The sequence below is a fragment of the Cavia porcellus genome, unplaced genomic scaffold, assembly GCF_034190915.1.
Source record: "Cavia porcellus strain 051 isolate PalLab524CR breed Dunkin Hartley unplaced genomic scaffold, mCavPor4.1 scaffold_35, whole genome shotgun sequence".
In the NCBI taxonomy this organism is placed as follows: domain Eukaryota; kingdom Metazoa; phylum Chordata; class Mammalia; order Rodentia; family Caviidae; genus Cavia; species Cavia porcellus.
This window is the reverse complement of record NW_026947518.1, coordinates 5,211,198-5,227,455: the sequence shown is the minus strand read 5'-3', so window position 1 is coordinate 5,227,455 and position 16,258 is coordinate 5,211,198.

Sequence of the window (16,258 nt, the reverse complement as noted above, 5' to 3'; positions counted from 1 at the left end):
CTAAACCTAACCAAAACCCTAAGGCTAACCATAATTCTTAACCGAACCTCTAACCCTAAACTTAACCCTAAACCTAACATAACCTTAAAACTAACCCTAATCCTAAACCTAAGCCTAACCCTATCCCTAACCCTCTAACCCTAACCCTAACCCTTACACTAACCCCAACCCTAGCTGTAAACCTAACCGTACGGCTAACCCTAACCGTAACCCTAACACGAACATGAACTATAACCGTAACTCTAACCCCTAACCCCTAACCCCAACAATAACCATAACCCAAACCCTAAGTTCTAATCCTAACACTAAACTTAATCCTAACCCAAATCATAGCCCTAATCCTAACACTAACCTAACCATTAAGCATAACCCTAGACCGAACACTAACCATAACCATAACCCTAACCCTATCGCTTGCCCTAACCCTCTAACACTAACCCTAACTCTAACACTTACCTAACCCTAACCCTAACTCTAACCGTACAATAATCCTAACACTAACCCTAAATCTAACCCTAACCCTAGCCATAAACCTAAGGGTAACACTAACCTTAACCCTAACACTAACAGGAACTCGAACCCTAACCCTAAACCTAAACCATAACACTAACCCCTAACCCTAAGCTTTAACCCTCACCCTATCACCTAACCATAAGCTCTAACCCTAATTCTAACCCTAACCCTAACACTAACACTAACCTCTAACCCTAAATGTAATGCTAACCCTAACCCTAACCTGAAACTCTAACTCGAACTCTATCCCTAAACCAAAGCCTAACACTAAACGTAACCATAACCATAACCCTAACACTAACTGTAACCCTATTGCTAACCATAACAATAACCCTAACCCTAACCCCTAACTCTAACACTAACCATAACCCTAAGCCTAACCTTAACACTTACCCGAACCTCTAACCCTAACCCTAAACCTAAACCTCTAACCATACCACTAAACCTAACCCTAACCCTAACCCTAACTCTATCCATAATGCTAACCCCTAACCCTGACCCCTAACCCTACGACCTAGCACTAACACTAACAGTAACCCTAACTTCTAACCCTAATCGTAACCCTAACGCTAAACTCTAACCCTAATCGTAACCCTAAAACTATCCCTAACACAAACCCTAACCTCTAACCCAAACACTATCCCTGACGTTAAACCTAACCCTAACCTTATCTCTAACCCTAACCCTAACCCTATCATAACCCTAACAGTAATCTAAACGTAACCCTCTAACCCTAACCCTAACCCTAACGCTGGCCGTAACACTAATGGTAATGCTAAACCTCACCTTAATCCTAACACGAAGCCGAACACTAACCCTACCACTAACACCTAAACCTAACCCTAACCCAAACCCAAAACTGAAACTCTAACCTTAATGCTATCCTTAACCCTAACCCCAACCCTAACCTCTAACAATAACCCTAACGGTAAACCTAACACTAACCCTAACACTAAACTCTTACCGTAACCCGATCCCTAACCCTAACCCTTACAGTAACCATAACCCTAACCCTCAACCAAAATCCCTAATCCTCTAATCCGAAAATTATCTCTAACTTTAATGGTAACCCTAATCCTAACACTAACCACTAAACCTAACGCTAATGATAAACGTAATCCTAACCCTAACACTAACCCCTAACTCTAACACTAACCCTAACCTTAACTGTAAGCCTAACCCTAACCCTAAGCCTAACCCTAACCATAACCCTAACAATAACCCTAAGCATAAACCTAATCCCTAACTCTAAACCTAACACTAAACCTATCCATAACACTAACACTAACCCTAACCCTAACCATAAAAATAACACTAATACTATCTCTAACCCCAACCCCTAACCCTAACCCTAACCCTAAACAAAATGTCTAAGCCTAAACCTAACCCTAACCGTAACCCTAACCGTAATCCTAAACCTAACCCTAACCCTAACCCTAAACCCTAACTCTAACGATAACCCTATCACTAACCCTATCCCAAACCTCAAACCCTATCCATAAACCTAACGCTAACCCTAATTCTAAACCTAACACTCTAACCCTAACCCTAATCCTTACTCTAACCCTAACCGTAACCCTTAACCTAACCCAAATCTCTAACCATAAGCGTAAACTTAACTATAAATCTAACCGTATCCCTTACGCTAACCCTAACCCTAACCCTAAACTCTAACACTAAGAGTAGCCCTAAAATTAACCCTAACCCTAACCTCTAACCCAAACCCTAACACTAACCCTAACACTAACCTTCAGTATAACAATAACCATAACCTTAACCATAACGCAAGCCCTAGCCCTAACTACTAACCCTAAACTTAAATATAACACTAACCCTAACATTAACTCTAACCCGAAACTCTAACCCTAAACCTAAACTTAACCTTTAACCCTAACCGTAAACCTAACCCAAATCCTAAACCTGACCTATAACTCGAACACTAACGCTTACCCTAACTCTAACCCTAACCCTAAAACTAACTATTACCATAACCCTATCCTAACACGAACCTGAACACTAACACTAACCCTAATCCTCTAATCCTAACCCTAATCCTAATCCTAACCCTATCCCAAAACGAACCCGAACACTAACCATAACCCTAACCATAACAACTAAAGCAAACCCTAACCCTAACCCTACCCTAACCATAACCCTAACATTAACCCTCTAACCCTAACCATAAACCTAACCCTTAGTTATCCCTTACAATAACACTAATCTCTAACCCTAACCGTACCCTTAACTCTAAACCTAACCTTAACCCTAAAACCAACCCTATCCTCTAACCCTAATCGTAACACTAACCCTAACCCTAACCTCCAAACCGAACCGTAACCCTAAACTTAAACCTACACCTAAACATAAACATAACCCTATCCCTAACCTTAACCCAAATGCTAAACCTAACCCTAACACTAACCCGAACCCTAACTGTAATCGAAACACTAACCCTAACCCTAACCCTAACACTAACCCTAACCCTAAACCTAACCCTAACCCAAATCCTAACCCTAACCCTAACCCTAACCATCTAACCCTAACCCTAAGCCTAACCCTAAATCTAACCTCTAAACCTAAAAGTAACCCTTAATCTAAACCTAACCTAACCTTAACCCTAACCCTAACCCTAATCCTAACCCTAACATTAACCCTAACACTAACCCTAACCTCTAACCCTAACCCTAACCCTAAACCTAAACTTAACAATAACACTAATCTCTAAACCTACTAACCTTAACCCTAACCCTAAACCTAACTGTAAACCTAACCATAAATATAATCCTAACCCCTAAGCCTAATCTCAAAACTAAGCCATAACCTGAAGTCTAAACCCAAACACTAAGCGCTAACACTAATCCTAAGACTAACCCTAACCATAAACTTAACCATAAACGTAACCTTAACCCTAACCCTAACACTAACCCTAACCTTAACCCTAACTCTAACACTAACCCTAAAACCTAACCCTAACCCTAATCCTAACCCCTAACCCTAAAAGTAACACTAACCCTAACCCTAATCCATATCCTTAATCCTAACCCTAAAACTAACTGTAACACTAACACCTAAACCTAACCCTAACCCTAACCTGAACTGTAATGCTAACAGTAACCCTAATCTCTAACCTTAACTGTAACCCTAACCCTAACCATACCAATAACCATAACCATAAGCATAACCCTAATCCTAACAATAAACTTAATACTAACCCCTAACCATAAGCTCTAACACTAATTCTAACGCTAGCACTAACACTAAACTCTATCCCTAAACATAATGCTAACCCTAATCCTAACTTCTAACGTGAAAACTATCCCTAACAGTAACCCTAACCTAACCCTTACCCTAACCCTAAACCTAATCATAACACTAACTGTAACCCTAATACTCACCCTAACACTCACGCAAACCCAAACCCCTAACCCTACCACTAACCATAACCCTAAGCCTAACCCTAACTCTAACACAATCCTCTAAACATAACCCTAATGCTAACACTACCTGTAACCCTCTAACCCTAACCGTAACCCTAACCTTAACCCTAAACTTAATCCTAACACTAACCTGAACACTAACCCTAGCCTCTAACCCTAACCGTAACCCTAAAACTAACCCTAACACTAACCATAACCTCTAACACGAATGTTATTGCTAAGCCTAAACCTAAGCCTAATCCTAAACCTACCAAAATCCTAAAACGAACCTTAACCATAAACCAACCCTAACCCTAACCCTAGCCCTCTAACCCTAATCCAAACATAAACCATAAACCAAATCCTAATACTATCCGTAACCCCAAACCCTAATCCTAAACCTAACCCTAACCTTTACACTAACCCAAATCCCTAACCCTAACTCTAAACCTGACCCTATCAGTAACCCTAACCCTAACCCTAACCCTAACCCTATCCCTAACTCTAAATGCTAACGCTAATGATAACCCTATCACTAAGCCTAACACTAACCCTAACATTTAACCCTAACCCTAAAACTAAAGCTAACCCTAAACCTAACCCTCTAACCATAACCCTAAGCCTCACCCCAAAGCTGACCATAACGCTAATCTCTAATCATAAACATAATCCTTAATCTAACCGAACCGTAACCATAACCCTAACCCATCCATAATGCTAACCCTATCCTTAACACTAACAATAACACTAACCCTAACCTCTAACCCTAACAGTAACCCTAACTCTAATTCTAATCTATAAACCTAACCATAACCCTAAACCTAAACCTAACTGTAACCCTGCTATAAAAACATAATTCTAACTCCTAATCCTAACTTCTAACCCTAAGCCCTAACACTAAGTCTAATCCCTAGCCTTAAGCCCTAACACTAATCCTAACCCTAAACCTAACCCTAACCCTAACCCTAAACCTAACAGGAACCTTAACCCTAACCAAAACCATAACCCTAATCCTAACCTCTAACTGGAACGCAATCCCTAAAACTAACCCTAACACTAAGCCTAACCCTAAACCTAACCCTAACTCTAACCCTAACCTTAACCCCTTACCCGAAAATCATACTAACACTAACCCTAATCTATCCCTAACACTAACCATAACACTAATACCTAAACCTAACCCTAACACTAACCCTAACCAGGACTGTAACGCTAACAATAACTGTAGCCTCTAACCCTAACTGTAACCCTAACAATAACCTAACCATAAAATATAACCATAACCCTAACACTAACTGTAACCCTAATCCTAACAGTAACCCTAACCGTAACTCTAACCCTACAACAAACCCCTAACCCAAACACTAACCATAAGCCTAAGCCTAACCCTAACTCTAACACGAAACTCTAAACCTAATACTAACCCTAACACTAACCCTAACACTCTAACCCTAACCCAACCCTAACCCTAACCCTAATCCTAACACTAACCCTAACACTAACACTTATCCTTACCCTAACCTCTAAGCCTGAACATATCCCTAACACTACCCATAACCCTAAACCTAAACTCGAACCGAAACGCTATCTCTAAGCCTAACCCTAAGCATAATCCTAAACCTACCAATACCCTAGCATTAACCCTAAACCTAAACCTAACACAAACCCTAATGCTAGCTGTAACCAAAATGTTAACTCTAACCCTAACTGTAACACTAACACGAACCTGAACCCTAATCCTAACCCTAACACTAACCCTAAACCTAAGTGTAACACTAACCCTAACCATAATCCTAACCCCTCAGCCTAACCCCTACCCCTAAGCCATAACCCTAAGCCTAACCCCTAACTAAGCCTTAACACTAATCGTAACCCTAACACTAACCCTAACCCTAAACCTAACCGTAACCTCAGCCCTAACCCAAAACCTAACCCTAACTCTAACCCGAACCTCTAAGCCGAAAGCTATCCCTAACCCTAACCATAACAATAACCCTAACCCCTAACACTAACCCTAATCCCTATCCATAACCCTAACCCTAACACTAACCATAATGCTAACACCTAAACCTAACCCTAACGTAACCCTAAACCTATCTCTAACACTAACAATAACCTTAATCTCTAACCCTAACTTTAACCCTAAAACGAACCCTAAACATAATCCTAACCATAACCCTAACCTCTAGTCTTAATCCCTAACCCTGAGCCCTAACTCGAACCCTAACCCCTAACCATAAGCTCTATCCCTAATCCTAACCCTAACACTAACCTCTAATGCTAACCGTAATGCTAACCCTAACACAAAACCTAATTTCTAACCTGAATACTATCCCTAACTCTAAACCTAACTATAACTCTAACACTAAACGTAACCCTAATACTATCCCTAACCCTAACTCTAACCCAAACACCTAACAGTAACCCTAACTCTAACACTAACCTAACCCTAAACCTAACACTAACACCTAACCCTAAGCATAAACCTAACCCTAATCCTAACCCTAAACCTAACCTCTAACCGTAATCCTAACCCTAACCCTAAACCTTACACTATCCTTAAACCTAACCCTAAGCCAAATTCTAACACTATCCCTAACAATAACCCTAACCATAAACCTAATCCCTCACACTAAACCTAACACTAACCCTATCCCTAACCCTAAACGATAACCCAATCACTAACCCTAAGCCTAACGTTTAATCCTAACCCTAAATCTAATGCTAACGCTAACCCTAAAATTCTAACTCTAACCCTAAGCCTAACCCTAAACCTAACCCTAACCCTAATCTCTAACACTAAAGTTAACCCTTAATCTGAACCTAACCGTAATGCTAACCCTAAACCTAACCCTAATGTTAACCCTAACCTGAACCCTAAACCTAACTGTAACCCTAACCCTAACACTAACTGTAACCCTAACACTAACCCTAAACCTAACAATAACTATGACACTAACCCTAAATATAAACCCTAACCCTACGCCCTAACCCTAACCCTGACCCCTAACCATAAGCTCTAACACTGATCCTAACACTAAGCTCTATCCCTAACAGTAATGCTAACCCTAACACTAACCCTTAACTCTAACCCGAACACTATCCCTAACCCTAACCTTAACACTAACCCTAACCCTAACTGTACCATAATCCTAACAGTAACCCTAACACTAACCCTAGCTGTAAACCTACCAGTAATGCTAAAGCTAACTGTAACAATAACAGGAATTCAAACCCTAACCCTAACCCTAAACCCTAACACTAACCCCTAAGCCTAAGCTCTAACCATTACCCTAACACCTAACCATAAGCTCTAACACTAATCCTAACCCTAAACCTAACACTAACCTCTAACACTAAGCATAAAACTAACCCTAAACCAAACCCTAAACTCTAACCCGAAATCTATCCCTAAACCTAACACTAACCCTAAACGTAATCAAAACCATAACCCTAACACAAACCGTAACGCTATTGCTAACCATTACAATAACCCTAACCCTAAACCCTAACCCTAACCCTAACCCTAACCCTAACCTTAACACTTACCCAAACCTAAAACCCTAACCCTAAAACTCTAACCCTACCACTAAACCTAACCCTAACTCTAACCCTAATGGTAACTCTACTCACAACCCTAACCCCTAACCCTGACCCCTAACCCTAAGCTCTAACACAAACAGTAACACTAACCCTAACACTAACCTCTAACCCTAATCATAACCCTAATACAACCCCTAACCCTAACCCTAACCTCTAACCCAAATGCTATCCCTAACCCTTACCCTAACCATAACCCTAACCCTACCAATCCCTAACACTAATCCTAACCGTAATCCTCTATCCCTAGTCTAAATCTAAGCCTAACCCTAAAACTGGCCATAACACTAACCATAACGCTAAATCTCACCCCAATCCTAACACGAACCTGAACACTAACCCTAACCTTAACCCGAAACCTAACCCTAACCCAAACCCTAACCCGAACCTCTAACCCTAATGCTAACCTTAACACTAACACCAACACTAACCCTAACCTCTAACCATAACCCTAATGATAACCCTAACCCTAACCCTAAGCTCTAACTATAACCCTAACACTAAACCTAAACCTAACCCTAACAGTAACCATAAACCTAACCCGCAACCTAAACCTCTAATCCTCTAATTCTAACCCTAACGCAACTCTAAAGGTAACCCTAATCCTAACACTAACCTCTAACCCTAAAGCTAAGCATAAAACTAATCCTAACCCTAACTCTAACCGCTAACCTTAACACTAAACCTAAGCCTAAACATAAGCCTATCCCTAATGCTAACCCTAAGCCTAACACTAACTCTAACCCTAACAATAACCCTAAGCCTAAACCTAATCCCTAAACCTAAACATAACACTAACCCTATCCATAACACTAACACTAACCCTAATCCCTAAACCTAACCCTAACCATAAAACTAACCCCAATACTATCCCTAACGCCAAGCCCTAACCCTAACCCTAATCCTAACTGTAACCCTAACCCTAACCCTAACGCTAACCTCAAACCCTAACCATAAACCTAACGCTAACCCTAACTCTAAACCTAACTCTCTAACCCTAACCCTAACCCTAACCCTAATCCTTACCATAAGCCTAACCTTAACCTATATCTCTAACCCTAACCATAACTTAACGCTAAACCTAACAGTAACACTAACGCTAACCCTAACACTAACTGTAACCTCTAACACTATACATAACCCTAACCCTAACACTAACCCTAACTTCTAACCCAAACCCCAACCCTAACCCTAACCCTAACCCTAAACCTAACCATAGCCATAACTTTAACCATAACCCAAACACTAACCCCAAGCCCTAACCCTAAACCTAACCATAACACTAACCCTAAGCCTAACTCTAAAGAAAAACTCTAACCCTAACACTGTTGAGAGTGTCTAGTGCACTCTGAACCCCGGGAAGAGGCACACACACACCAAGTCGGGACACGGGGGGTGCAGCGTGAGGAAAAGAAACAGAGAGACACGGCAATTGCAATTGCACTGCACTGCACTGCACTGCACTGCACACCAAGTCTTTATTTTAGGGTTCTTATATCGTAAACCAGATCAATTCACAGAGCACAGACAATTATCTTGAAAAAGCATTCTTTGTGACAAGCTTTGTGACAGAATACAATGTTTATCTAAACTATCTAAACTATCTAAGTAAAGCAAACAAGCAAAACCAGTTTTTCTAGCCCCACTAACCCAGGAGGAACTCCATTAGCCCAAGAATGTTTTTAATTATGTTTGTTCTTAGTGTCACAATGGTGGTCGGCCACTTCCTCATGACTCTGCAAACAAAGCCAAGTCACACAGCATGGTTTCAGAAGGGGGGAACATTTTCCCCCACTGAGATCAGGCAATCCCGCCCCGTCTCTGTCTCGCATACCGGGGACTATTGTTTACTGCAGGTCATGAGGGGGCCAGAGCCTCAAAGTGACTCCTCATCCTCCACACTTCCTTCCTTTTTATTTTTTAAGAACAACTTCCATAGGACCAGATTATTTGTAGCATTTCGTCTTATGCAGTAAAAATACACAAGAACTATGGCAATGAGAGCTATAATCAAGTTAAGTCCCATGCCGCTTAAAGTGTGGGTAAAGCTTTGCCAAATTCCTTTAGGGTCCAGCCCTTCCAAGGATTGAGCAAGCAATTGAGCAAATTGTGCCAGGGATTCATCATCATTATGCTTTGCAAAACCTCTGTCAATTTGATTATGCAAAGATTCTATTTCCTCCTGGGCAGAAGTGTTTCGATTTAGATACATTTTAATCATTTCCCATTCATGTTTTGTTTGATTATATGGTCGTTGTGTTATACAGAAAGTAGTTGAATTCCAATCACATTTTAAAAACACTTGATGCTGAAGAGCCAATATTTTCCTTCCCATCCATTCAACTGTTTGATTAAGAAGATCTATTTGCTGTTGTAGTTTAGTATTTATTTGCCATTGCGTTAACCAAAGTTCATGAGAATTCTCATGCCATTGTTCCACAACATGTTTTTCTTGTAAAGAGGTTTGTAAAGCTATTCCTGAGACTGCTGCTAAAGACACCACAGTTATCAGACTCAACAATACAGCAACCACTATTCCAATAAATCTTTTTGTACGTTTTAACAGATGTTGAAAAAATTCAGTAGTAACAGAAATTACTGGGTCTTGAGACCATGGTCGAGTTAAATTTACAGGTAACCAAATATGCGTTTTTTGTTGTAAAAGCATAACTGTATAAGGTTTAGTGAAACTTAATGTGCTATTTAAACAGGTAAACAATTGACAATTTAAACAAGTACAAGAAAAATGTGTAAAATTAAAAGTTCCCACTAAAAAGACATAAGGCAGAGGTGCACAAACAGTAATATTATATATCATGAACTTAGTAAAATTATAAGTGGTAGATACAGATTGACTAGTTCCTGAATAGGAAACATTGTACAAGGTTACAGGTTGCATATCGGCTGGAATCTTCCAAATGTGATTTTGGAGATTATGAGGGTACTCTTCGGCTGCAACAGCAGGATTGGTGATTCTACCATCTCCCCACCACAGGAGATGTGTCTTTTGAGGGAAGACGGGAGCTCCATCAGTTATGTTCTTCAGATCTGGAAGACTATATATAACAGAGAGATTACATCTTGTCTCATTCCATTCAGCACATCCATTAACAAATTTCCCAAATGGTCCCCAAATAATATATCCATCAATATTTTTTAGCAAACTTCCCCATACACTGTTGCCAAATTATGGAATTATAAGAAATATTGTTGTAAGTGAAATCAGGGCATACAGGATATGTGTTTTTATCAGGCACTGTTAAATTTTTCCAGGTAACATTAAAAGTTTGAGCAGCCAAAGCTTGAAGCCTTGTCCTTTTGTTGCCTGCTTTTATTCCATGTTGAACCCAATACTGCCATCCCAGAGGGATGCAAGGCAGTTCCCCAATACAAATAGGCCTTTGATTGCCATAATAAGTAAAATTGAACAATGTTTCATCATCCTGATTATGGGGGGTTAAATTGGCCCACGGTGCTGACAAAATTTCCCTTGGTGTTGTATATAGTGATATATCAATAGTTCCCCATACTACAGGTTCCAGTAAAGGGGGATTTGGAATATAAGCCCAATAAGAATGTTGGGGTACCTCAGTCCCCGATGCAACGGTGAGCAAGGCACATAAAGCTAAAAACAAATTTTCAGTGTTTAAAGGCTTCTCTGCTTGAAGGACAAGCCATTGCCCCTCTTGGGTCAATTTCTTTATCTGTCACTATGTAGGGAGAGGGTTTAAATTTGGTCGCCGTGAATGGTGGCAGGAATTTCTTAGCTGTAATCTGGCCATGGCGGCAATAGGGACAGGTTCATTATCTTCATTCTCTAGCTGGTTTCGAGCTCGCCTCGGAGGATACGGTCCCTCGGGGAGTTGTCTCCAGGATTGGCAAAGAGGTCCTCGAGGCACGGATCTTGATCCATCATCCAGGGATCCATTGTTGAATTCCATGTTCTGTGGAGATATAACCAAAACCTCTCCCCTTATAAAGCATTGTACCCTTCTCCCATTCTGCCTCTGGGGCTGTTTTAGTCCAAATAGGCTCATTAATCACATATGGTTGTTGCTGCTGTTCGAAATGTCTTTCAGCCCTTGTTAATATTTCGCCTTGTGGTAAATTGAGAAAATTTAAGATAAACAGTACCTGATGTAGCAATGTTTTTGGACTGTTTTGCAATTTAAACAGTATTGTTATCTGAATATTCTCCTGACTCCTCCTTTTTTAATTTTTTAATTTGTAATTTAAGAGTGCCATGTGCCCTTTCAACAATAGCTTGACCCTGGGGATTATATTCAATTCCTGTGATATGAACGATATTATGGAGATCACAAAATTGTTTAAATGTTCTGCTAATATATGCAGGTCCATTATCTGTTTTGATTTTAGAGAGAATTCCCATAACTGCAAAAGTCTCCAATAAATGTATAATAACATTTTTAGTGGATTCTCCCTGTTGGGCAGTGGCCCATAGAAATGAAGAATAAGTATCAATAGTTACATGCACATTAGAAAGCCGGCCAAAAGAGGGCATATGTGTAACATCAATTTGCCATAACTCATTGGGTTGAGTTCCTCTAGGATTAACACCTGAGGGGGTGATTCTTAAGTGTAAGGGCCTACAAATAGGGCATGCTCTTACAATTTGTTTAGCTTTTGCAAAGGGTATCTTATATTTAAAATGTAAATGTCCAGCATTAGCATGATTAAATTGATGTTCTTCAACAGGTGTAGTAAACATAACTAAAGAATCTACTGCTCTATTTCCTGATACTAATGGTCCAGTTAACTGAGAATGAGAACGTAAATGAGTAATGAAATAAGAATGATTTCCTTTTTGAATATGTGTTTGTAAATTTTGAAATAGAAATAGCAAATTAGGCTTATTGGAATACAACGCTGCTGAATAGATATTTGTCACTACTCCAACAGAATAGGCTGAATCAGCTATAATATTAATGGGTTGATCAGGAAAATCCAAAACACTTGCAACATAGCAAAAAGTTCATTTTGTTGCACAGAATAAAAATTTGTCTGACGTACCCAATAAGATTTTTGAGTCCAATATGCAGCTTTATTTTTAGATCCATCTGTAAATGTAGTCAAAGCTTGTGGAATTGGTTGTACAGCTAATAAAGTATTAACCACAAATTGTTGACATCTAAAAAAGTCCCACAATTTACTTTTAGGAAAATGATATGAAAAGGTTCCCATGAAATCTGCTAAGGCAATTTGTAAGGTTTCAGTAATTGATAACAAATATTCCCATTGTTCCTTAGTAAAGGGGATAACTATATTGTTTATATCTTTTCCTATCAAAGTTATAGAACGAGCCCTACCATTCATGATTAAAGAGGCAACCATATCAATATAAGGCATAACATTTTTAGATTGCTTAGTTTTAGCGAATACCCATTCTACTGGCATAGCATTCTGACCTAAAACTGCAGAGGGATATTGAAAAGTATTAATAATATATAAAGTTAGAGGCAATTGAGGATCAATTCTAATTAAAAATGCATCCTTAATTCATTGTTCTACAAACTGTAATTCCTGCTCTGCTTCTGCTGTTAATGTACGAGGGCTAGATGGGTCTGAAGAGCCCTGTAAAGTAGCAAACAAATGCTGTAATGCATGAGTAGGAATACCTAGCGTGGGACGGAGCCAATTAATGTCCTCTAATAAACGTTGAAAATCATTTAAAGTAGGTAATTTATCTCTTTGAATGGTCAGGTTAAAGGGCCAAACTCACATGCAAATCTCTCTGTACACAACCAGGTTACTTCAAACAAATGTAAATTAATTGTCATTTTAGTTTTTTTTTTTCTCTTTAACGGAGAACAGAGGCACCTAGCAATGATTAACAGCCCTTGTTAGCTTGTGTAGTTTGTAGAGGGGAACAATGGTTAACATATCAATTAGGTGAGATTTTTGTAATTCTTCACAGAGGAGAATGTTGTTCAACATATCAATTAGGTCACTTAACATATCATTTAGGGAAAAAGGGTAAAACAAACACATTTAGTAAGCCACTTCACAGGTTTGTTATAATACACATATAATGAAGCTATTTTCTTAGAGTACAATGTTTTCCATTCATGAGGAGCAAAATTTCTATAATGATCTGACACCGCTAATAACATCTCTCTAGTATAATAAGCTTGAGGGCCATAAAGGGTCATGGCCTTTTTTAATTTTGCTAAATCATCCATATTAAATCCTTCCCATCTAGGGGGAGGTGCCACTCCATCTGCAGGTTGTGGCCAAATAACAGGAAAAGCAAAGACAGACATTTCAGAATCCCCTGTTTCTGGCATATCGGCCAAAGCTAGTTTAGCCTTCTTCCAGTCAGGGTTAGATGGGGGAGGTGCGGAGGGATATATAGGAAGGCTCTGCTTAATGGAGAGCTGTTCCACCGCCTGTGTTAGGCATTGTACAGCCTACAATAGTGGGCGATCATCAGAAGTTGACATTGCTGCGGCAGCTAAAGCCGAATCAGCTTCCGCGAGTTTTACTTTCGGTTTGGACGCTTTTTCACTAGTTAAAGTGATAGCGTTGTTTTGGACTACAGTTTGCTCCTCCTCTGTGAGGGGTAATTCCTGAATAACCGGTTTAATTTCTTGTTGGAGATTTTCTACAATATGTTCATCTTGCATAGCTTTTAATAAAGAGTACACAACCGACCAAATAGCCCAAAAACATAAAGGAATTTTTTCATCCCATCGCATAGCCTTCTCTATATTAGCTCTCGCCCTCCTCCATAATTCTACATCCAAAGTTCCTTCATCCAGGAACCAAGGATTATATTATTTAATTGTATGAACACACATATCCAAGTCAGCTGACCTGAGCGATATGCCATACATAGAAAGTAAATGCTTAAGAATTTTTAAGAAAGGAGAAGACAAAGATTGTCCCATTTCCCCGTAATAAATATATACACTCACCTCTCCTAAGCGACCTTCGGGGTCCCTGATTCAGGCGCCACTTGTTGAGAGTGTCTAGTGCACTCTGAACCCCGGGAAGAGGCACACACACACCAAGTCGGGACACAGGGGGTGCAGCACGAGGAAAACAAACAGAGAGACACGGCAATTGCAACTGCACTGCACTGCACTGCATGCCAAGTCTTTATTTTAGGGTTTTTATATAGTAAACCAGATCAATTCACAGAGCACAGACAATTATCTTGAAAAAGCATTCTTTGTGACAAGCTTTGTGACAGATTACAATGTTTATCTAAACTATCTAAGTTAAGCAAACAAGCAAAACCAGTTCTTCAAGCCCCACTAACCCAGGAGGAACTCCATTAGCCCAAGAATGTTTTTAATTATGTTTGTTCTTAGTGTCACAATGGTGGTCGACCACTTCCTCATGAATCTGAAAACAAAGCCAAGTCACATGGGTTCAGAAGGGGGGAACATTTTCCCCCACTGAGATCAGGCATTCCCATCCCGTCTCTTTCTCGCATACAGGGGGCTATTGTTTACTGCAGGTCACGAGGGGGCCAGAGCCTCAAAGTGACTCCTCATCCTCCACATAACACTAATCCTAACCTCTAACCCTAACCATAACCTTAACTCTAACAATAACCCTAACCCTAAAATATAACATTATCCCTAACCATAAACCACACTCTAGCCCTAAACCAAACAATAACCCTAACCTAACTGTAACCCAAACCCTAAACCTAATGCTAATCCTAACCGCAAACCCTAACCCTAACACTAACCCTAACATTAAACCTAACCCTAACCCAACCATAACCCAATCATGACCCTAACACTAACCCAAACCCTAAACCTAAAACTAATCCTAACCTCTAACCCTAACCCGAACCCTATCCTAACACTAACACGAACTCTAACCATAACACTAATCCCCAACCCTAACCCTAACCCTAACCCAATCATAACCCAACCATAACCCTAACACTAACCCAAACCCTAAACTTAAACCAAACCTTAACACTCTAACCATAACCATAACCCTAACCCTAAGCATATCCCTATCCCAAAATGAACCAAACACTAACCCTAACCCTAACCCTAACCCCTAACCCTAAACATAACCCAAACCTAACACTAACCCTAACATTAACCTTAACAATAAACCTAAGCCTAATGCTAAACCTATCCCTGTAACCCTAACCCTAACCCTAACACGAACCCAAACACTAACCCTAACCCTAAACCCTAACCCTAACCTTAACCCAAAACAAAAGCTCTAAGCCTAACTCTAACCCTAACCCTAACCATAACCCTAACCCTAACATTCACCCTAACACTAACCCTAACATTTACAATAAACCCTAACTCTAATGATAACCCTATCAATAACCCTAACCCTAACACTAACCTGTCACCCTAACCGTAATCATAACACTAACCCTAACCCTAACCCGAACCCTAACCCTAACCCAAACTCTAACCCTAATCTCTAACCCTAACTGTAACCTTAACTCTAAACCTAAATTTAACCCTAAAACTAACACTATCCTCTAACCCTAAGCCATAACCCTAACTCTAAACCTAAATCTAACCCTTACCTAAACATTAAAGATAAACTTAACCCTAATCCTAACCATAACCCTAACCTAACTCTAACATTAACCTTTCACCATAACCCTAACCCTAAACCTAACCCTAAACGTAACCTAACACTAACCCAACTATAATCCTTACACTAACCCAAACCCTAAACCTAACACTCAACCTAACCCTAACACTCTAATCCAAAAT